This window comes from Momordica charantia, assembly GCF_013281855.1.
Source record: "Momordica charantia cultivar OHB3-1 chromosome 2 unlocalized genomic scaffold, Mcharantia_2.0 BLBB01000002.1, whole genome shotgun sequence".
Classification (NCBI taxonomy): Eukaryota; Viridiplantae; Streptophyta; class Magnoliopsida; order Cucurbitales; family Cucurbitaceae; genus Momordica; species Momordica charantia.
The window spans coordinates 10,031,350-10,056,520 of record NW_028275160.1 but is presented as its reverse complement, the minus strand read 5'-3'; the positions used below and the strand labels follow the sequence as shown (position 1 = coordinate 10,056,520).

Below are 25,171 nucleotides of genomic sequence, written 5' to 3'. Positions count from 1 at the left end.
GTAAACGTGTAAAGTCTACAAAACTCATTTATTTCATATTAAATAGAAGGAAGAAAAAAAAAACCAACCAAATTTCATAGTTCTACTTTCAAAATTTCGTATTTCGCATGAGCCATTTCAACTTACTAATTTACCACCCGACTAATTAAATTATATTCAGTGATTTTTTCGACCTCATTCACTAAACTCATTGTCTAACCCGAATATATCAAAGTCATGAAATTCGATTCAGGTGATTATTATGACTTATGACATCTCAACATTTCACCATCTAAAAGGTACCACACAAGTACAACCTAGTTTACGAGACTATGCCTAAAGAATTAATAAGATCAACAATCAAATTAATGTTAGTATAATTTTGTCATGCCTAGGTCTAGGATTCAGACTAGCATTTGGATCAATCTGGATTCGACACTTAATTATCCCGACATTCCCCTACGACATCATGGTTGCGCCAGTGTCTTTATATGAACTACTTAGAATAGCGAAGACTATCCCTAGAGACCTAATACGAGTCATTTCCATCAACCAACCCAATATTACTCCAAGCCAAAATATGTTTTAACTTTGGTGTTCTTATAATTGAACCACCGAAAGTCTTTCCAAACCATACTTCTATGATTTCAAGATCTCTCTCGATGTGATACTGATTCATCCAATGTATGTCTCCTCTCTATTTAGGGGTCACAAATTTACAATTAATATTAATTTAATAACTCCCTTCTTAAATTATGTCTAAATTATGCCGCAATAGTTCATCCATTTCTCATTCAATTAAATCTTTATGAACACAAGTTCTTGATAAGCTTTTATTAATCCCTTAATTAAAGTCTAAATGTAATAATTGAACATTATGTATTATGCCCCGTAATTCTCAGCAAAATGGTGCAGTGCTGAATTCTGTTAGAAGACATAAGAGTAGTACACGTGTAAAGTCTATCAAACTAATTTTACATTTTATATTAAATAGAAGGAAGAAAAGAAAACCAACCTAATTTTATAGTTTTTACTTTCAAAATTTCGCATTTCATTTAAGCTTACTAATTTACCATTCGACTAATTAAGTTATGTTCAGTAAATTTTTCGACCTCGTTCATTAAACTCATAGTCTAACCCGACCATGTCAAAGTCGTAAAAATTCGATTCAAGTGGTTATTATGACATCTCAATATTTCACCATCTAACTATTTTACTTTTGAAAAAATTCCTGGTAGCACGGGAGTACCTACCCTTTGATACTCTTTTGTTTACATCATAACATATAATTTATAAATAATTATTTGATATTGATAGACCCTACATTAATTTCAAACGATATTGACGTGGCACACAATAAAGAAAATAATCCGAGTAAATATACTGTGTATAATTAAGAAATTCCACATAGGATGATGGAGACAGTTACATTAGGTTGAATCAGCCAATAAGAAAACAGCTTATCCTATCCATTTATCCCACTGAATGGAGCCAAAATATTTCTCTATCTTCCCACTTCAAACCAATTTCCCAATCAACTAAGAGACAAACTCAATGTTGGGTTAATATACAGCTATACGCTGTGTATATGTAAACTAAATAATACTAGCAACAATTTATAACGTAATTGGCTACAAACGATACAAATTCGAACGACTTGATGAACACCACAAACTTGATTAAATTAGTCGAGACACGCTTCAATAATGCTCTGCACAAATGATTTGTCTGTTCTTTTTTAACTTCTTATTCTAACGATCGTTGACGTCATTTATCCCGTGAAATTACATTCCACCCCTCCCCTCAATCCCATTCTTGTTCTTAATAATTTTCCTCTCTCACATCTTTTTATTTTCCTTTTTTTATCTGCTCTCTAAATAAAAATATCGAGTTTAGTTTTTTCCCAACTCGAAATCGCCTTTTTTATTCGCTGATTCTTTTTTCTCAAAATCAAAATCTTCAATTTTAGTTTTTTTTTTCTCTCCTGTCAAAATTAAAATATTCGCTCTATATTTTTTTTGTTCATTGTTTGTTTTGTTTTTCACTCCTCCAAAACTAAAAATCTATAGTTTATTTTTCTCGTTCATGATTTGTTTCTTCTTTTCTGCTCTCAAAATCAAAATTTCAGTTTATTTTTCTCTTTGTTGACTCTTATTTTATTTTCCTTTTTCTCTAATCTCGAAATTAAAATCTTCTGTTTATTATTTTTCGTTTTTTCTCTGCTCTCAAAATCTTTATCTTATTTCTTTGTGTTGACTGTTTGTTCCTTTTTTTTTCCTCTACTCTCAAAATCAAAATCTTTAGTTTAATTATGAAAATAAATCTATCTATATTGCTGCTATTACTATTGCAAGCACTATTTGAGACCAAATTGAAAAGTATGTTGCCAACCTGAATTATAGCTATTACTATCGCTACAATTAAAAGAAATGAACGAAGAGCACAGCTCGTAATTTGCACGATAGGATGACGCGTTAGAAAATGTTAGAATAACAAACTTTTTAGAAACCGGACAATTAACGCATTCAAATTTAGGTTAGTCTTGGGAACATCCGTGGGCATGCACTTAACAAATCCCTTCGGACCCATTTTCTCAAAGAAGAAATTTCTCTCAGAGAAAGAAATAAGAAAAAAAGGCTTGAACTTTAAAGAAGCTTGAAATTATCTAAGACATGAGAAATTAGGAGGTGCTGCGCGAGACAGAAAATTGATGGAGAACGTTGGGGTAAATCTACGCACGGCCGACCAGGTTCAAAGTAGTGTAGGTCAGCCACGACAACTTAAGCGAGCAAGTGAACAGCCAAGCCTCAAACACCGCAACAAGGAATGGACCGGTAAACGGTACGGACCAAAGGTCGTTTGGGAGAATCCTGTCCGAGCAGTGGAATACACTGATGAGACTCGTATCTACCCCATATACCGCTATAAATACGTCATTCACCCATGGACTCAGGTAAGAAATCTGTCTGATGCTAACCTGTTGAGCTCGGATTGAATACTGACTTGGACGTCGGAGTGGCTTACCTCCTTGCAGGTATTCGAGAATCGTTCTAAGTGTTGCCGGCCTACCTCAGAGCTCGTCTTCCGTACCTCGGTAGAATTTTGCATCAACATAGAACTTAAAAAAAATACCTTGGAAGACCGTAATCTTATTGATTTGGGTTATCAAGGAAGTCATTTCACTTGGTGTAGAAATTGGAGTTCAGAGGCTCCGATTCACAAACAATTGATCGTTTCTTAGGTAATAAGGCCTTCTTTGATCTGTTCAAAGTTTTGACATTGACTCATTTAAATTGGTCAAGGTCAGATGATAGGACATTTTTCAATTTCCTCTTGATCTCAGTTTGGCTGATTGCTACATGCAGCTTGGAAGATGGGGGAAGTTTGTTAATAGAGAGTTGAGCAACCAAATAAGGAGCTAGAAAAGTGCCTTAGCAGAGGCTTACAATCAACAATCTCATCTAGATTTCACTTTTATTTCATCATTGAGAGGAATCTCTTGACAAGATTTATGAGGAGGACGAGGTTTATTGGCGACAGGACTCACGAGAAAATTGGTTTCAGTGGAGAGACAGACACACAAGTTGGTTTCATAGGAAGGCTTATGCGAGGAAGAAAAAAAATGAGATCATGGGCATAATTGATAAAGATGGAAACTGGGTGACAAGTGCAAAAGATATTGAGAGAATGTTCAAAGAGTATTTCCCCTCGATCTTCGCCTCTGTAAAGTCGACAAATGGCAGAATGGTTGCCATTCTTCAGTGTATTTCTATTGGACTTATGTTAGTTTGACAGGTAGGAAGTTTGTTATATTTTTTATTGTAATTTGTCAATGGCCTATATATGGTCTACTTATAATAAAGTAAAGTAAGCAGGACTTCTATTTAGTCTTAGATTTAAATATGGTATCAGATGAGATTTATCAACTTCGGCGTGATTTATCCAATTTGTCTCAAGATCATTCCTCGGTAAGCACGTATTTTACGCGTCTCAAAACTTTATGGACATAACTTTCATCGTACCGGCCAATCTGTTCTTGCGGAAAGTGCACTTGTGGTGAAGTTAAGGATGCTGTTGCTTTTCTTCAGAATGAGTATGTGATGCATTTTTTGATGGGATTAAATGACTCTTTTAGTCAGATTAGGGCTCAATTGCTATAAATCGTGCCTTTGCATTAGTTGCTCAAGAGGTACAACAACGAGCCATATCTGCTCGCCTAATTCTGTGTTACCTTCGTCTGCGGCTTTAATGGTTCGAAATTCTTCGAACCTGTCCTCAACTTCTCCTGCTACACATCACAGAATTCTGGTTCGTCCTCTTATTCTGCCAAACGGAAGGACAAACCTTTTTCTACTCATTGTGGCCTCGTTGGAAACACAGTAGACCGGTGTTACAAACTTCATGGTTACCTGCCGGGATACCGTTCCTCTGGTTTTTCAGGCTCTTCATCTGGTGGCTGTTCGCCTTATGTTACTATGCTAAGTCCAATGATACTAAATCTGCCACTACATCTTCTATTGTTGATTCACTCGCCACTTTTAATGTTGATCAATGCCAAGGATTGATGGCTTTTCTGCAATCACATTTATCCAAGGCCAAGAACAGTTCAACTACTGATTCAGGGATTTCACATGTTGCAGGTACTTGTTTCCCTCCCTCATTTTTTCAAATTTCTGCCGATTAGTAGGTGATAGTTTTGGGGGCCTCTACTCATTTTTGTTATTCTTGGGATTTGTTTCTTCAACCAAGAGCGGTTTTCGGCATTATAGTGACTCTTCCTAATAATACTCGAATCCCTGTTACTTTGGCTGGTGATATACAGATTAATAATGATATTTACCTCCGAAATGTTCTTTTTGTCCCCGAATTTCGGTTCCATTTGATTTCTGTCAGTGCCCTCACTCACATGCTTCTATTATGGTTAATTTTCTTCATGATTATTGTATGATTCAGGACAAGTTATCTTCGAGGATGATTGGAAAAGCTAGCTCTTCGCATGGTCTTTACTTACTTCAGTCAACCTCTGCTGTGCACACTTCTAACAATGCTGTGAGCAATGCTAGTTGTGTTTCTGATTTTCAGCTTTGGCATGATAGACTTGGCCATTCCTCTGTTAAGCATCTAGGCGCTCTCAGGGATGTTTTACATATTGATGTTAAGTTATTTACTGCTGATTCTTGTTTAGTTTGCCCATTGGAAAAACAAAAACGCTTGTCCTTTACATCTCACAATAATATAGCAGCATGTTGTTTGATCTCATACATTGTGATACGTAATCAGAGGCTTTGGTTATTGTTCCTCAGGTTTCACGTTTATTGAAACTCAGTTTGGCAAGACTATTAAGCAATTCCGTTCTGATAATGCTCCTGAGTTGTCTTTTGTTGAATTTTTTCGTTCCAAAGGTGTTCTTCACCAATTTTCTTGTGTAGAACGGCCTGAACAGAACTCCGTTGTTGAGAGAAAACATCAACATCTTCTCAATGTTGCTCGTTCCTTATTCTTTCAGTCTCGGGTGCCTTTGAAATTTTTGGGAGAATGTGTTCTTACAGCTACTAATCTTATTAATAGGACTCCTTCACATGTTTTGGGTTGGCAAACGCTTATGCTTGGTTGTATGATAAAGAGGCTACCTATGATTATTTGCGAATCTTTGGATGTCTTTGTTTTGCCTCTACATGATCTGCTAACAGTTTAAAGTTTCATCCCAGGGTTATACCTTCAGTGTTTCTTGGTTATCCACCAGGTATTAAGGGTATCAGCTTTATGACATAGAGCACAATAGAGTTTTCTTCTCGAGAGATGTGGTGTTTCAAGAACAGGTATTCCCTTTTTCATGCTATTCCAAATTAAGCAAGTTTTGTTGATCCTTTTCATGATGTTGTACTGCCAAAATCTTTTGATCATCATGGGTCTTCTGTTTCACATGCTACATCTTTTCATGTGCCTGATGTATATCTGATGTGGTGCCTTTTCCATGCATTACTGTTATGATTCCTGATTTTTGCAATGAGTCTACTACTGTTCGTAATAAGCCTATTGTTATGCCTATTGCTGATATTGTGAATACCAACCACATAGCCCTTACATGCAAGTCCTTTCGGGTTTCCCAACCTCCTAAATATCTTTGTGATTATCATTATGGTCTGTTGGGCGTGAATATACTGTCTCCTGTTTCTTCTAAGTATCCCATTCAGAATTTTTTGTCCTATGACAAGTTATCTCCTGCCTACAAAAACTTTGTCTTGAATGTCTCAGTTAATACAGAGCCCCTCTTTTATCATCAAGTTGTTTCTTCTTCCCATTGGAGGGCAGCGATGTCAGATGAACTTAATGCCATGGAGGCCAATCGAACTTGGTCTGTTGCTCCATTGCCTCCTGGTCATCATTCCATTGGGTGTAAATGGGTTTACAAAATCAAGCATCGTTCTGATGGCACCATTGAACGATATAAGACTCGCTTGGTTGCGAAAGAGTTTACTCAGCAAGAGGGACTTGACTATTTTGAGACTTTTTCTGCAGTGGCAAAACTAGTAAGTGTCAAAGTTCTACTTACTATTGCCGTCTCGTTGGATTGGCCTTTAGTCCAACTTGACGTCAATAATGCATTTCTGAATGGGAATATTTTTTAGGAAGTATACATGGATTTGCCTCTTGGTTATCAGCATGGCGTTGCTATCCCTCAGGGGGAGCGTTTGATGTGTCGTTTACACAAGTCTATATATGGGCTCAAACAGGCTCTCGTCAGTGGTTCGACAAATTTTCGCACACGTTGATCCTTCTGGGTTTTCAACGGACCAAGTCTGACTATTCTTTGTTTGTCAAAGGCTCTGGTTCTTCTTTTATTGCCTTGCTTGTTTACGTCGACGACATCATCATTACTGGGGCTTATGCTCTTGCTATTGATAATTTAAAGGCACATTTACACCAAGTTTTTAAACTCAAAGATTTGGGTGATCTTCGCTATTTTCTGGGCTTGGAACTTGCGCGTTCAAAACATGGGATTTTTCTTTCCCAACGTAATTACACATTACATTTATTGGAGGAGACGAGTTTTCTTGCTTGTAAGCCTTCTATCTTGCCTATGGATCCTCATGTCAAGCTTACTGCCCTTGATGGCACCTTGCTTCAAGATCCTACTGTTTATCGGCATCTCATTAGTAAGCTACTTTATCTAACCGTCTCTCGGCCTGATATAGTTTTTGCTGTTCATCGGTTGAGTCAATTTGTCTTTCAACCTCGCCATACACATCTCGTGGCTGCTTATGCCTTATTATGATATTTGAAGCGTTCGCCTGGCCAAGGGGTGTTTTTGCGTCGTTGTACTTTTTTTCAGCTTCGGGCGTTTTCTGATGCTTATTAGGCTTCTTGCCCTAATTCTCGGCGGTCTACTACTGGTTTCTGCATCTCTTTGGGCGATTCGTTAGTATCCTGGAAAGCTAAAAAGCAGAGTGTTGTCTCTCGTTCTTCAGGTGAGGCGGAATATAGAGCTCTTGCTGTTACTACAAGTTAGCTTGTTTGGCTCTCCCAGTTGTTGAAAGATCTTCGTGTTCCTTCGCTGTCTCCAGCCTTAATGTTTTGTGACAACGAGGCTACCATTCACATTACCACTAATCCTGTTTTTCATGAATGAGCCAAGCATATCAAGTTGGGTTGTCATTTCGTTCGTGATAAAGTTGTTGCTGGTTTTCTCAAGCTTCTGCCTATTCGGTTGGATGGTCAATTGGCTGATATTTTTACTAAGTCTCTTCCCTATTCTGCTCTTTCCATGTTATCTAAGATGGGTGTTCTCAATATTCACTCTCCATTTTGAGGGGGAGTATTAGACTTATGTTAGTTGTATATTAGTTTGACGAAAGTTTGTTGGGAAATTGATTAACCTAAATAATTTCCCCTTCCACAGAAAATATCCAACACAACCACAAATATACAAACAGGAAGAAAAGCAGTAAACACAAGTCAACGACGCAGCAAAATACTGGTTCACCACTAAGGGCTACGTCTAGTCTTGCACTCAGATGTAGGTAATTCATTAATATTGTTTAGGATTTGATACAATAACTCTCCCCAAAATATCCCCTAGAGGTCTCAACAAAAGTCCTCTAATTTCTAAGTATTTTACACAATTAATACTTAGGAACAGGAATGAAAAACTCATAATAATCAAGATCTAATTACCCCGAATGTGTTGATCTTGATGAGCCTCAATGCCTCTGCCAATGCTCGAGCCTCTCCCTTTAAACTGCCACGAAACCCTCTGAAAACGGCTCAAAATCGACTGGACAATAACCTTTTTTCGGCTGGAAAACCTTAAACCCGAAACTGCACTTATACAGACATTGAAACAGCGCCATGGCGCTGTCCCCGGCGCCATGGCACTATGAACGCAAATTCCCCCATCTGGACAGCACCGCGGCGTTGCCTCCTCGGCCCAAGTGGCCTGCAGCGTCCGCTTCTCCTCTGTTTTCATCCTGCTTCAACCCCGACGCATTCTGGCTCGATCCTGACTCTTCCCTAGCTCGATCCAACGTCGTTTTGACTCCACCAATCCCAACAATCTCCCACTTGGAGACAAAGCGACAATCTTCTACCTCCCACTGCATCAATAGTGTCCCATCAACTTCTTGACACCCTTTGTCAAGGCACAGTTCTGACTCCTCTATCAATGAATTGATCAATACTGCTTGACCCTACCCAAGCATCATCTGACTCTGCTCCGAGACTGGGCAACTCTATGTGGTCTTGTCCCCCAGACTTAGAGACATAGCCACGTACTTTCACTTGATCTAAGTGGTCCCCGTCGCTTTCTTTCTTGATCGAACCCAACGACCTCTGAAGGAAGATTACTCTGATGACTTGGCACTCCAACCCAAGTCTGTCGCCACACTAGAAACAGAACTGATACCCTTCAATGCACTAATTCACCTATGTGACTTCACCAGCTCGCCTGAATGTCTGACAGCTGAGGTATGAATTCGATGGCTTATCAAATTCCTGTTTCCCTTTTCTTTACTTCTCGACTGTTTTACTTGAGCCGATGGCAGATTCTTCTGATCTGTTCTGGCCATCAATGCTGCTGATCCTCTAAGGTCTCACCCTGAATCATCTACAGCTACTCTGTGCATAGTATGTCTCAGTGAACCCTTGACAACCCCAAACTCTGACACATAAACAGAAGATCTCTTGTGCCTATTGCCACCACCCTGGATTCCCTCTTGAGCTTCCAGCAACCCCCACTAAACTCACTGTTGCCATCGTCATCTAGCTTCCCTACGGATAACAAATTGAATTTAAAGCTAGGAATATTCCTGATGCCTTGTAGCACCAACTCGGCCCCTCCGCCTGTCTTCAAACAAACATCTCAAATTCCTCTCACATTGGAGATACTCCCATTTCCCATCTTCACTGAGCCATAATCACCTACAGTAAGAGATGAGAACCAACATCGGTCTGAAGCAACGTGCGCTGATGTTGCAGTGTCCACAACCCACTGGTCTATAGATATGTTCCTCTGAACACAAGCCAGAAACTCTTCAATCTGTTCTCCTTCTGTTATAACATTTGCAGTACTGTTCCCCTTCTCAACATCTTCTTTAAACTTTCTGCAAAAGCATTTAATGTGTCCCTTCTTGTGGCAGTAAAAACACTCAACTTCTCCATTAGAACTCCCACTACCCCTGCTATATCTCTGCTGCTGCTTCCCATTGTAACTCATCTTTGCCTTCCCTTTATTCTGAGCTACCAAAGCTGATTCAACCCCGTTTTTTGCCCCTGAAGTAGATGCAGACATTTTCCTTAATTTTCTCCGGGCTTCCTCAGATATTGCGGCATCACAAGTAGCTGTAAATTTCAAGCTATTTTCTCCTAGCGAATTCGACACTGCGGTCTTCATCGTATCCCAACTGTCAGGCAAAGACGGCAACAGCCTCATAGCTTTCACCTCCTCGTCAATCTTGACACTCATCCCTTCTAACTTGTTCAAGATATCGGTGAGTTCATTAATGTGGGAATTCACCGAGGTTCCCTACTCTATGTGGATATTAAAATACTTCGTTCAGAGAAGTATTTTTGTATTGGCAGAAAGTTTTTCATACCTGTCTTGGAAGGCCTTCAACAAATCTTTCGCTGTAGTCACTTTCGCCACCAGACTACAAACATTCATTGATAACACCATTTCGATGTTCGCAACGGCCTGCTCATCCATCTCATTCCAATCCTTGTCTACCATCCTTGCTGGTCTCTCTCCCAAAGTCTTGAGTATCTTCTTGCATGTAAGAAGATCCTTTACCTGCATCTTCCAAAAACTGAAATTCCCCCCATTGAACTTCAGTTCCCTTTCATAATAATGGTGTGCTTGATATTTGTCTCCCATGATGTTGCAACCCTACAGCTCTGATACCACTTGTTGGGAAATTAATTGACCTGAATAATTTCCCCTTACACAGAAAATATCCAACACAACCACAAATACGCAAATAGGAAGAAAAGCAATAAACACAAGTAAACGACACAGCAAATTATACTGGTTCACCACTAAGGGCTACGTCCAGTCCTCCACTCAGATGTGGGTAATTCACTAATATTGTTTAGGATTGGATACAATAACTTTCTCCAAAATATCCCCTAGAGGTCTCAACAAAAGCCCCCTAGCTTCTAAGTATTTTACACAATTAATACTTAGGAACATGAATGAAAAACTCACAATAATCAAGATCTAATTACCTCGAATGTGTTGATCTTGATGAGCCTCAATGCCTCTACCAATGCCCGAGCCTCTCCCTTGAAACTGCCACGAAACTCTCTGAAAAACGGCTCAAAATCGATTGGACAATAACCCTTTTTTTGACTGGAAAACCCTAAACCCGAAACTGCACTTATATAGACATCGAAACAGCGCCATGGTGCTGTCCTCGACACCATGGCACTACGGACGCGAATTCCCCCATCTGGATAGCGCTGTGGCGCTGCAGCGCCGTGGCGTCCTGCAGCGACGCCGCGGCGCTGCCTCCTCGGCTCAAGTGGCCTGCAACATCCGCTTCTCCCCTATTTTCATCCTGCTTCGACCCCGACGCATTCTGGCTCGATCCCGACTCTTTCTTAGCTCGATCTGACGTCGTTTTGACTCCACCAATCCCAACAAAGTTTGTTATATTTTTTATTGTAATTTCTCAGTGGCATATATATATGGTGTGCTTGTAATAAAGTAAAGTAAGCAGGACTTTTATTTAGTCTTAGATCTAAATAATTTCTCTGAAAGTCATTCAAGGTATGAATTCTATCTTAACAGCTCCTTATTGTATAATGGAAGTGGAAAAAGTTATTAGATAGGAAAAAGTTATTAAACAGACGCACCATTCTAAGGCCCTGAGGTAGAATGACTTTCTCGTTTTTTTCTATAAGAAATATTGGGATATCGTTGGAAATAAAACTGTTGAAAGTTGCTTGAAAATTCTAAATAGTAATCGACTGGTCAAAGGATGGAATTCCACAAATATAGCTCTGATTCCAAAAGTGCAAAATCAAAAGTGTACCGCTTATTTTCGCCCAATCAGCATGTGTAATGTCTCTTATAAGATTATTACCAAGGTGTTGGCAAATAGTTTTAAAAAGTGTTTTAGGAAATCTTATCTCTGAAAATCAATTCGCTTTTGTCCTTGGGAGGGCCATTACAGACAACATCATGATTGGGCATTTAATGAGGATGAATCAAGGAAAGAATGACTTTGCAGCTCTCAAGCTCGGTATGAGCAAAAATTATGATGGAGTGAATGGATTTTCCTCAAGAAGTTAATGGTTAAAATAGGTTTTGATACTCCTTGGGTGGTGATCGTAGTGGACTGTATCTCAATAACTAAGTTAAGATCGTTATTAACGAGGAAGCAAGAGGCCACGTGATTCATTCAAGGGGCCTTAGGCAAGGTGACCACCTTTCGCCTTACCTTTTTCTAATATGTTCAGAAGGCCTTTTAGCGTTTTGAAGGATGTTCACAACAAATGTCTCATTTTCGGAATCACTATTAACACCCGGTGCCTGAGTATTGTTGCGCATATATACTTCAGTAGAGGGTCTACAAGTGCACAATGTCACAACTAATAATTTGGAAGTATTACAAATTCATCTCCACAGGGATTAGTTTTTATTTTAAAATAAGATTTGTAAACTGTTTGAATGAGAAATTGATTTATGACAAAAAATAATTGAGAGTGTTTTAGTAACAATACTTAAAATACGAAAGAGTATATTATAGAAAAACCTGTTGGGTTTTAATAAAATATTGGAATGGAAGATGTTTCACATTGGAAGAATGTAAGGATGGTCTCTATGTGTTAGAAGTTGTCACACATTGGAAAAGTATAAGGATGAGGTGTGTTCCAACTACTATAAAAAGAGCTCATAAGCTTGTGTTTTAATCATCACAATTAAAATACTTTAAGCCTGGTATACCAACTCTAGTAACTGAACGGTATTTACGTGTTTTGTGTAATTGGGGTCGGGGAGAGAAATCTATGTGATTTTAATAATTTTTCACACAATATCCTTATGGGCTGTGGTTTTTTCCTTCAACCCTCCTATTACTACCTTAGCCTAGAAAAATATACTGCAATTGTCCTACTATTTCGTACTGCTTTTAGTTTCGTTTACTTTGGTTAGTATTTACATATATCTATGAAATACTAAAAATGAAACCTAAATAATTCAATGTCAACTCTCATTTAAAAGGTAAGAGATCCTATATTTCTCTTAACACTAGTACTTGCTCATGGGTGGTCTATACGACAAGTGGATATCTGCATGAACTTCTTAGTGAGACTATCTTTATGGATCAACCATTTGGATTTCAATCTTTTGGTTTTACTCCACTTTTTTGTTGATTACGTAAGGCTCTTTATGATCTTAAACAAGCACCCCATGCGTGGTTTGAGTGTCTAACTATTTTTTTGCAATCATTGGGTTTTGTTAACTCTTGAGCTGATTCTTCTCTATTAGTTCGTCACACCTCTTCCCATTGTTGTTACATTTTGGTGTAGATGATATATTAATCACGGGCAGCTCTTCTGATATGATTGCTACTCTCATTTTTGATCTACATGAGCAGTTTTCTTTAAAAGATTTGGATCTACTAAACTATCTCCTCAATGTTGAGGTTTCTTATCCTTCTCAAGGCGGTTTATTTCTTTTTCAATCAAAATATATTATGAATCTTTTGCATAAGGTGTTATAGCTGAGGCCAATCCGATTTCTAACTCCAATGATTATTGGTCCTTTGGTTTCTGCTCGTGAGGGTGATTGGTTATTTGATGTTCATCAATATCAGAGTGTTGTTGGTGCGTTGCAATACGCCACTCTTACTTGTCTTAAAATATCTTTTAGTGTTAATAAGGCTCGTCAATTTATGCATTCCCCTACTTCCACTTATTGGCAATTGGTGAAACAAATACTTCTTTATCTAAAAGGTACTGTTAATCATGATCTTCTGTTATCCAAACCTCGAGATTTCTCTCTTCATGGTTATGCAGATGTTAGATTGGGCTTCAGATAAAAATCCAACTTCTAGTTTCTATGTCTTTTTTGGCAATAATCTCATACATGGAGTTCTAAGAAGCAGTCTATTATTTCTCGGTCTAATATGGAGGTTGAATATCGTTGTCTAGCCACTACAATTGCTGAACTAATATGATTGAATTCTTTATTTTCTGATTTGCGCATCTCTCTCCCTACGCCACCTATTTTATGGTGTGATAACCTTAGTGTTGTCCATCTCAATGCCAAATTTAGTGCTGCATTCGAGAACTAAACATGTGGAGCTTTGACACATACTTTGTTCATGATCTTGTTCCAAGAGATTGTTGGTGTATCATCTTCCCACTATGGATCAACTTGATGATATTCTTACTAAGCCGTGATCTGCTATTAATTTTACTTGTTTAAAACTCAAGCTCACTGTTCATCTCCATATAAAAGTCCACACGGTATTCATCTCTAGATAACAGTCCACGCGGTTTTACTTAAATTGTTATTCTGTTGAGATTATTGTTAATTATTATTATCTGAGTTTAGATTCTCTATAAACAAGTTCACTCGTTCTTTTGCCAAATTCATCGATAGATGTTGCATGCTTTTCTCCTATAAAATCTTTTCTTTCTCAGTATTTTTTCCTCTATACTGTTAAAAAGTGGCTATAAACTAGCTATGAATATCAGATTTGGAAATACTTCAGCCCGTTGCAACAAGAATAGAAATTGGTAGAGAAGTATGTGGAGTCTTCTAATTCCTCTAAAAATTAAGAATTTCATGTAGCGAGTTTGTCATGAATTTGTGCCAATGATGGTAATCGAGAGGAAACAATAGATCATACCTTGTTTGGTTGTAAAAGAACAAAAAAGGTGTTGAAATTGCTCTTACCAAACTCTCCTGCTCTCTTGGGTTTCCATTCCATCCATACAACATAGATTCTTTCTTTTGATGGAGACTCTATCTACAATGGAGATCGAATTAGTCTATCGGCTCGGGGTACCTGAAACTCCTCAGTATTCTCCTCCTCCTGGTTCGGTGAAGATAAACGTGGATGCAGCATGCAGAAACACAGAGTTCAGAATAGGAATCGGAGAAATCCTTGCAGCTATGACAAGAAGATTGGAAGTGTATTTTGCCCTGTTGAATGCTGAGACATTAGCAATTCTTGAGGGCCTAAGGCTGGCAAGGGATCAAGTGTTTGGGTTGAAGATATTAGTAAGTTTGCTTAAGGATTCCTCTTACATATTTAAGTTCAAGCACAAGAGATCTATTTAAAAAACTAAGGGTTTTATTTTGTGGAAAACAAAAAATTATAATGATGCTTACTTCTTAACTCTGGGTTAAAAAATACATTTGCTCCCCGGACTTTCACTGGAGTAACAATTTAATCATTGAGTTTTTGTTTGTAACGATTTAGTCCATATACTTTCATTGTAACAATTTTCCGATTTAATCCCTGTCATTTAAAATTATAAATTTATAATGACTAAATTATTACCAACTTTAAATTACTAAGGACAAAATTGTTACATATTAAAGTATTGTTATCAATCTAAAAGTAAAGAGACTAAATCGTTACAAAGTAAATTTCAGGGACTAAATTGTTACTTTAGCCAAATTACAGGATCAAAAGTGTTTTTTAACCTTAACTATTTGATTTGTTTGGTATGTTTTTCACCTCTTTCAAAAACACATTTGATTTCTTAGCTACATTTAAAAAACAAAAGCATATTGGATTTCTTGGCTAAGATTTTGAAAATCTTTTTAATAACAAAGGAAACATACAGGTAAGCATAACTTTCAAAGACAAACACTAGAATAAAACGGGGAGGCTCATAAAATAATTTATTTGTTTTTTCTTTTATAAAGTATTTATCTAATATTTCAAAACTACCTAAAAAAAGGAAAAAAAAATTCCTACGCAACTGGCAAGCGTTTTTATTTTTAGAAAACTTAACACTAAAAACCAATTAAATTGTTATCAAACAAACAACAAATTTGAAATTTGATACGATTATGATATGTTTAAAATGAATCACAAATTTAGGTCAGCAAAATTTCGAATGGATCAGAATCCATATAATTAGGCAAATGAATAGGAATACGTTGTTGGCTTCTGTTTAGGCTTCATAATCTCAACAGTCAACAAGTATCTGTTTCCCTTAAAAATCTCAACCCTAACTTTCTTTTTTCCCTTTTTTCTGTCTCCTTCCTGCAAATTTTTTTTGTTTTTGTTTTTGTTTTTGTTTTTGTTGAGTGAAAGATTGAGAGGTTGATGAGTTGAATTGTTGAATATAGAATGGATGACAAATCGCTCCCTTATAATCTTCGACTACGAAAGGCTTCTGCTACAACTGAACCTTCCAAGATCAACCAGAAGCATGAAAGAGATTTTCAGGTAATATCCTTTTTGTTTTATCAATATTAAGGTTCATATACATATTTTTTGTTTGTTTAATCTTGAGTAGCGTTTGTTGAGGATCCCATGGTGAAAGATTTACAATAGACATGGCTATTCAGATGTAACCATGAATGTTAATAGCGTTTTATTGTTTTTTTTACCTATCTTCCCGAAAAAAGAGTGATAGTTAATTATATGAATAAAAGAAAAGATAGTTAAAATAATTGATTGGCATTATGTTTAATATTTATTTAGGAAAAAGGAGATGAAGAAGTAGGTTTGGAGCAGCGATGTGAAAAATGTGGGTGTCGTTTTGACCTTGAAATCTCTCTTCATTCACACCATTGCAAGGTAATGGAAAATGAAGTAGTACCAGAGATATTGGAGCAAAATAATAATAATAATAATAATAATAATAATAATAAATCCTTCAGAAAAAGAAGCAGGAAAGGAATACCAAGACGGGCTCCTCTTTTGTAGAACTTTTTTTTTTTTTAACATTCTTTTTTCAATCTTCAATGAAGATATTTATAGGGTAGCCAAAATGTTGTTCATATATATAACTATTTCATGGGATTTCTTTAGCTCATTTTCTTAAATATAGTTGAGTTATGGAGGAGCATCGGTGTGGTATTCTTTATTTTTAGAATGGGATTGTTTTGTGACACCTTGAATCAAGCTTTTGTTGCAACCATTTTCAAACTAAATAAACACTTGAATCTTATGAAACGTTGATGCTAATCCTAATATATATATATAAAAGGAACAACCCGTAAGGGTCCAAACGAATTCTTAATTAGAAATCGAGGATCTTTCTAAATTGATTCTTTTATTACATTCTAAAATTTTTTCTATCGTTGAATAGATCTATTTGAAAACACTTATATGCTGACAAAATTTTCAAAGATTGGCGTTTTTTATTCCTATTCAACAACAAATATACGAATAGTTCCTCTCAAGAAGAAAATAAGAGATTTCCAACTACTGACTCTAATAAGACGCAGAAAGAAGGTCAACCTCACTCCAGGTAATCATCGCTTTCCTTCCCCTCGAGTCAAAGAGTAAGAACTCACTTTTGAGCTATGCTATGATTCAATTTTTTCTCTGAAGATATGAAAGAATCAAAATTCAAAAAGTCTTCTTGTAATTATAATGCCCAAATATCAAGTCAGCTCATTCGTATTTATATTGATCATTAGGGCCTTAGCACCTAGTATAACGGCCACAGTGCAACAACAAGAACCAGTTTGACTTAGGGGTGGTGATTTAGTGACAGTGGACGGCTCCCATTAGACAGATCAATGATACCAGGCATGGGATACACGGGCAGGAGAGCTTATTTGACCGGACAGACTAGATGAGCGAGATCGATTTAAAGCGAAAGTTGACATGTGAGGGAAAATAGGAGTCTGTGGTGGCATGACTTACCACGTTAGCGTCCAGGATGAATGCTTTTTTCGTTCATCTCGCGTGATCGATGGATGGGGGAATTGCGTGAATGACGAGACCGGTTTAACCTAAGCGCAAGTGTACACCTGTCACAAGTAGTAAAACGGAACGAGTATTTCGAGTATCGATCCTCAGGGACAAATTAAGTTTTTTAATGAAAATGATGTTGATCGGTGACTTTGTAATTGATTTTGGGGTAACAAATGATAAGGATAATGCTGGTTTTGATATTTAAAGACTTAATGCAATAAACACAGCTCATTTTCCAACTATGCACCATGCACCTCTCATAAATTTTCTTCGATTTTACTTCGCCATCTTCTTATGTCTAAGTGATTTTGAAGGTATAAGTTTATTCCTAATATGTCTATTAGAAAAAAGATCTTAATTTAATAAAAACCAACCGTAATCTTAGGTCGAGGTCCTATGTCTAGGTTACTCGAGCGAAATCTTTAATGTATTTCTCTCCAAAGTTGTATCAGTATTGATGCTTGGTTATAAAAACAACTTTTAAGTGATAAAAGAAGAGAAAAACGTTTTTTGCCTTTGTTGGATTTAAAAACTTTAGCCAATTATCCATAACCGGGCTTGGGAAAATAAATTTAGTTGTGTTGATGGAAGTAGACGACATGATTAAAAGATGAATATGGTTAGGAGGTTGAGAGTTTTGTGGAGAGCCATTCATTTCAAACACTTTTGGGAAGCTTCAAATCACACCCTACACAAAATTGTAATTTCCGTTAGAAATCAACTCTAGATGATGTAAAAACGTCTTATATGAATGTATAACCTAAGGTAACTCCAAGTGAAAGATTTTGGACACTATAATAAGCTTAAAATACGGTTTCTGAGTATAAAACATTAGAAAACAACACCAATTTAGCTTCTTTTTACCCTTATAAACAAGGAAAATTAGGTATAAAAATCCATACATCCACCCTCGACGCAAAAGCGCTTAGCAAAGTCAAATACAACAGGCACGCGGTCAGAGTCCTGGTCTCCTCCCACTGCTTGGAAGCTTACAATTTCATCACTTAATGAATCACACGTTTTTCAAAGCATTACTATTCTTGAGTGCAGGTTCGGTGATTCATGCCATGTCGGATGAGCAAGATATGCAGAAGATTGGGGTGCTTGCGTTGGAAAGGTTCTTTGTGCCAAAGCCATTTATAAGCCCTCAAGTAGGTAACCCCGAAAGAGGGAAGAGATTTTCGGGTGGGGAAGGTCTGGAAAGCCCTTACTTTATTGATGGGACATTTTGATCTCCTTTTCCTCTCAACCCGGTTCTCATTCAGGAAAGGGTCAACACAAGGATCTTACTTCGAAGCCGAAAAATGGGAGTTTTCAAAAGCTTGCTCCCTAGTCATGCTCCAGTCTCAACATGCTGGGTTGAGGAAGTGTCTGATTTCCAACATTCCCTACCATCACCACAATTAATGCTATTAAGACTTTCTGGCTTTGTGAGGAAGATCCCTCCCACTAGATCATCCTAACTCCTACGTTCAGACTTCCAAAGGCGATACTAAAGGTCTTCCTGTTCCTTCATCTGGCTTCTATTCTTCATGTAGTATTCAGACTGAATTACTCTATGAAATTACATCGATACTTCCATATATTACGAGTAACGTAGGAGACATCTTTATTTTTCCTAAAACATCGTATTTCTAAATTCTGATACGGCCCCCTAAACCTCTTGGCTGTCTCTGCACTTCTACCTCCTTTTATCACTGAGCGGTCATTTAGGGGCCTTAGCAGGTGATTTGGGCGGTTTCCCTCTCGACGATGAAGCTTATCCCTCATCGTCTCACGGTCGAGCCATCATAAATGGTTCCGGAGATGGCGGCATAGAATCACCCGCTTTTGTTGCTCCCATTGGAGGGTTCAGAGAGGCATTTGATGCAGGAGCCTCTTCACTGGTACTTCATTTCCGAGGGTCATATGCAGCTACAGTGCTCTGTAGGACTTCAACCCACAACATCGTGTTTTAGAGACCCATGTTCTACCAAACTGAACTAAGAGCGTCTTTCTGCTGATGCCTATAGCTTTCCTCCTGCCTTTGCAGGGTGGTATCGCTCTCTAAATGTTGGGTCTACTGGCCTTCTAATTTTGAGACATTATGACTTTGGAGTGATTTCTTCGTGGACACCCTTACGCTCTCTGCTCTCGCTTATTTCATGTCCACATGTTAACTGGACTCTATCCCAGTGCGAGAAATTCAGCACGACGAGAACTTGGAATTGATAGGATTAGCATCTCTCAGAGGTCAGGAGAATAAATAGGCATGAGGAAGAGTGAGAGGGGGGCTACGAGCCCTCTCCCGTTGCTGCTCCCGAATCACTCATCCCTTCTTTCCCATTCGCCCGACTTGGTGAGATCCGACCCTTCATTTAAACACAAGCTGGAGATGTATCGGCCTATATTCGGGCGATTCTGTAACCGTAGGCAGCTCAGACAGTCTGCGATTCTTGCCTTGGCAGAGTAGATGACTTCCATCTCTAAATAAAAGAGAAAGCTTCTACCTCTCTCCCTTCTTTTGAGTCTACGTGCGTGGTTCGTTCGATAAATTCCTACCTCTCTATATATCTCTGAGATGTTTGGATTTTTCAAAACTTCATGTCTGAACTCTCTTTTCCCTCTTCAGGCACTACAGAGTCTCCACCTCAACAGATCTCCGACAACTCAAACTCGACTCCTGAATGGTGGCTTAAGGAAGCAAGGAGGCTCGCGGAACACATCTTTCTGGATGATGAAGCCCTATTTGCCAACATTTCAAATAGTTGGTGGATCGGAAATCTAACCCAACGAAGAAAACGCCTACGACTAAGTCAGTAAAGAGCTTCCAACACAAAGCGGCCTTTCATTCCCTTGTTTTGTCGTGGCATTCGAGGAGTCAAGCTGCCTATCTTCCCCTAGCCTTTTTTTGTTGATTTTTTTTTCGCTATACCGCTCCGTGGGAAAGAAAACCAAGTGGGCTGCGGTGATGTCAAAATTTTTTTCACCTACTTTCACTTTTGGTTGAGAAAAGATATGGTGGTGTACACTGATCAATTTTGTAATGATTAAAGAGTATTTGGTCTAACTCTATATTTTATTTGACCTTTTATTTTAACCATTAATAAACATTCAAAAAAAATTTTAATTTAAAACAGGAATAAACGGAGATTGATTGGAAAATAAATCTGAAATTGAAAGTTCGGATTTAAATTAAATACTTCGGAAAAAAAAACAAAACAAAAAAACTTTTGGCTTATTTTTTATTTAATGAAAGATGTTGTAAACAAGTTTTCAAAAGTAAAAATTAGAACCTTTCAAAAAAAAAAAAGTAAAAATTTGGATGAAATTTGGACTTAATTTTAAAATAAAAGATAACATGGGATATATTGTTGAAATTGATATCAAAGATTATGAATTTATAAGATGTTGAAAACCGTTTCCAAAGAACAATTTTAAAGAAAGAAAATATTGAATTTTCAATTTTGAAGCCAAATTAAAATATTATGAAATCAGATTTCAAATTGATGGTTTGTTTTTGAGAAATTTAAATTAATGATTTTAGATACAAATTAAATATTATTTTTGACCTAAATACTATTTTGAAGCTAAGATATATGTACTGACAAAACAAACTACTAGAGAGTAACGTCCGCAAGTTCAATCACCACCCTACCCTACCATTGCTTAACTTAATTAAAAAAAAAATTAAATAAATAATCAATTAAATTTAACATAATTAGTAAAATTAATAGTCAAGGAATAATGGAAGATAATACATACTAAATTATTAATTGCAGATGTACTCAAACAAAAAATTATTAATTGTAGAACTCAAAAAAATTATTCATTTTAATTTAAAATTAATTTTAGTTAATAAAAAATTATAAATAATTGCTAAACAAAATTAATATAAAATAATCAGACTAATTTTGAAAATATTTTTTTTAAAAAAAGAAACAAGAATCATAAATAATTTCCAAATGTTACCTAACAATCCTTAAAAATATTCAATTAAGTAACTCTACCAAAGAGATAAAAAGATGTATATTATACACACATAACATATTGTAACATATTGAGATACATAATTTGATATTAATTATTACCTACCAATACAAATATTTTCAAAATCTAAATCAACTTTTAAAAACTAAAAATAACTTAGAAAAAAAAAGAGAAATAGCTAGAAGTTTAAATGTATTTTAAGAAAAATACCAAAAAAAGAATAATAATAATTACGAGAAAGTAACCAGAGGCCTTATTATTATTATTATTATCTTTTTTAATATAACAAATAGAGACTTTATCGAAGTTGAGTAAATATATTTTCTTATATTATCTCATTCATCAGTTTCTCTCTCTAAGAACTTATCATCATTTAATCTTCAGTGTCGTACAAAAAAAAAAAGAAAAAGAAAAAGAAAAAAAGTCTTCAGTATCTTTTTTTCTTCTTTTTTCATTATAAACCTAAGAGGTCTTTTCGGGGTATAATAAATATTTTTGCTTTTTTTTATTGAAAATAAAATATTTTTTCTTTTATTACTTTATCCATTAGTTTCTATTATTAATATCATTCATCAGAATTATTATTATTATTATATTTTCAAATTTTAGTTGGACAAGGAAAAGGAACTCTTTTAAGAGATAAATCGAAAATTGTGTAGGAAAAGGAATCAATCCTTTTTTTTCTTTTGTTTTGTGTTATAAATATAAGAGCCTTTGCGACACTTAAAAAGAAGGAAAAGAAAGTCTTCAATTCTTGAGGTGAGTTTTTTTATTTCAAGAGTTAGTTCATTACCCTTCAATTCTTTAGCTTCTCAAATTTCAATTTTACTACTTCAAACCCAACTTTAAGATCTGTGTTTAGTTCAAGTAGAATAAGTTTTCTCAACTTTAAAAAGTTTATTAATAAATATCTACTTAGAAAGGAGGAAAAAAAAACTTTTTCTTATGTATCTTTAAATTTGTCTGATAGTTGGATTAGTGATTTCCTAAAGTTCAAGGATTTATTATAACTTTTTTTTCTCTTTTGGAGTGCAGATATTAGAGTTGATCCATTCTGATTACGATGACGAAGGATTCGAAAGACTCGCAATTGCAAAGTGAAAAGTGCTTTTGGAAACATAAAAAATGGGCCGAAGCAGATGCAATTTTTTTGCAAAAGCTAAGTTCAAACAAGAAGATGATGAGAGAGAAGTGTTGTTCTTCTAATTTGTTTGGATCATCAGAAACATTTAGTAATAGTGAGATAATTAACTATCGGAGGCAAAGGTATTTGAGAAGCTATAAATTCGAAGTTGAGAAGCAAAAAGAAACTCCATTTCAAAAGGCAAAGAAGTGGTTCATCTTCAAGATGTTGTGTGGTAAAGTTAGTAAAGTTGATGTCTCTGATGATCGATGATGGAGAGGAGAGTGGTTCTTCAACTCAACCTTCATTATATTTATGGATTATTGAAACCAAAAAATAAAATATGTAAACATGAGTTGGATTTCATTTGAGAACTGATGTGATTTAAATTTAATTACTCAAATTGTCTTCATCGAAAAGTTTAGATTATTTTTACCGTAGAAAATTAACTCATGAAAGGTAAATTATAATTTTAGTCTCTAAATTTGTTGATACTAACGAATTTGATAAAATAATGTTGGATAATTACGAACAATTGAGAAAAGCGCCTGAGAAACACTAAACCAACATGGTTTGATGTATATGCCAACTGAGCTATGCTCGCTTTGGCCTTATCCCATGTTGTTGGTGTCAAAACAATCACTTTTCCACGTAAATTCAAGTCCCTTGTTCATCAATTCGTATCTCCACATTGTTCTCCCTTATATACTATGGATCACCTCTTTCCCTAATCAATGTGAGACTTTGTTTGCACTGTTTACAAACACAACATTTCTTTCTCACAATCTCATTCTCGAAAAGTTAAACAATATTTCCACGATATGACATGCATGCTCAGAACGCTTCCCTTCTATTCCTACTGTTTTTCCAGATTAGTGTTTAATTTCAGTGATTTTACATCTCATACACATTCAATTGCTTCTCAAATATATTGAATTACAAAAGTCTTATTTATAACTTCCTTTTCCTTATGTCAACAATCTTTAATCCAAATTGTAGTTGTTTCATGAATTATTCGATCTAATCGAAGTAGGTTGTATTTTTTTTTTATTTCTGATTTCAAATTGGAGAGAGTCGAATTGAAATCAATTATTAAATTTGATTTTCTAGAGTTGGTCTCTCTATCCCACATTTTTAACTGGTATAGGTTGCTGAGAAAATTCTTAAAATTAAGTATTTAAATACAAATTTGTATATAGTCAGTTTGTTTCAAGCATGAATTTCGAGTTAATGTCTTCGAGGGGCTGTTTTAAAAACTTATTTTCACAAATGTATAAAGTTTTTCAATTTATTTCTGCATGTAGGATTTTTTTATAATACCGATTTTACCTTTATTTATTGGATTTATATTTATTATTGTTAATTTTTTTGTGAAATCTAAAAGATTTAAATCCCTAAATTATAAACATAATCATTTAATTTTTGTGTGTCCCATACCAATTTTTTCCTTAATCCTTTAATTCACTCCTTCATATATTAATGAGATTAGTACATGAATAATCTATATAAATTACAAAAAGATTATCATGATTTCAATTTCTAAATTAATTAATGTGTAGATTTACCCATGATTTCAAATTCAAAATAATTGAAAAATATACCCACAATTTAATGATATTATGAACATCAAAAGTTTTGAGCAGCAACAAAAAGCAACAGGAATTGTATCTTGCAATTTGATATTTAATAATAGGTATAAAATATATCCGGATATAATATTTAAGTATTGAAGTCTCAATCTCATATAAACTTATATAGTGTAGATATATATTAGATCCGCATATAATCATTAAGCTATTCTATCAATTTAGACACTCTAACACATGCTTCATTATTATGAGTTGCTCTTATTAACATTAACCTAGCAAATGCAATCCAATATAATTACAAGATAAACCTATATGATAAATATAAAATATATCCGACTATTGAGTCCCTATAACTACCAAAATGGTACTTAGTTGTAGATATATATTATATCCGGATGTTCGGGATAAGGGGACGACTCGAACAGTCGACGGGCAGCCGACGACGAAGAAGAAGCTACAGTCTACTATGGGCTTTCGGTCGGCGACTAAAGATGTACGGTCGGTGACCAAACCTCGTGATAAATAGACGGAAACAATGGACATGCGGCCGGAGACGAAGGATAAGCTAGAACGGTGTGCTCTGACGACGAAGAAGAAGCTCGAACAGACGGAAACAATGTGGAATGAGCGATTTGTGGAAGGAAACCGAACGGAAGAAGAAAGGTCAGAAGGAGGTTTTCGAAAATTTGGAATAATTGAAAATTTTGTGGATTTGGGTAGTATTCTGGGGATTAGTAATTTTTATTTTTGGAAAGAATAATTAAGCAAAAATTAAGGGATTTAAAATGTAACATTCCAAATAACCAATTTTGGATTTCAAAAAATAATTAATATTTAGGTGTAGGTACAAAAGGATATAATGGTAAATTTGTGGTGGGTACCATCTTAAATTGGGTTGTTTCATGACAAAAATGTAAATTTTATAGATTAATTATAGTCTCTAAATAGCCTATGAACGTATTAATCCCATAAATTTATCCACAAATAAAATTGAAGATTCAACGTAGCTATTATCACGATATCTAATACTTTTGAACATTTTTTGAAACGGTCTTTTCTTTTTGTTGTGGTCATTTTGCTGGTTGCCCAATTATTCCATTTCAAGAATAGTCTATTGC

At 35.8% G+C, this 25,171-nt stretch overlaps 1 long non-coding RNA gene across 1 annotated transcript; it reads left to right on the top strand.

Moving 5' to 3' along the window:
* Positions 1-1,454: 1,454 nt before the first annotated feature.
* LOC111025161 (uncharacterized) lies at positions 1,455-17,614 on the top strand. The gene is made up of 7 exons (XR_015789345.1): positions 1,455-3,220; positions 3,345-4,619; positions 4,933-5,798; positions 14,428-14,707; positions 15,791-15,890; positions 16,149-16,920; positions 17,093-17,614. It is a non-coding gene; the product is annotated as an uncharacterized LOC111025161 (long non-coding RNA).
* The last annotated feature ends 7,557 nt before the right edge of the window (positions 17,615-25,171 follow it).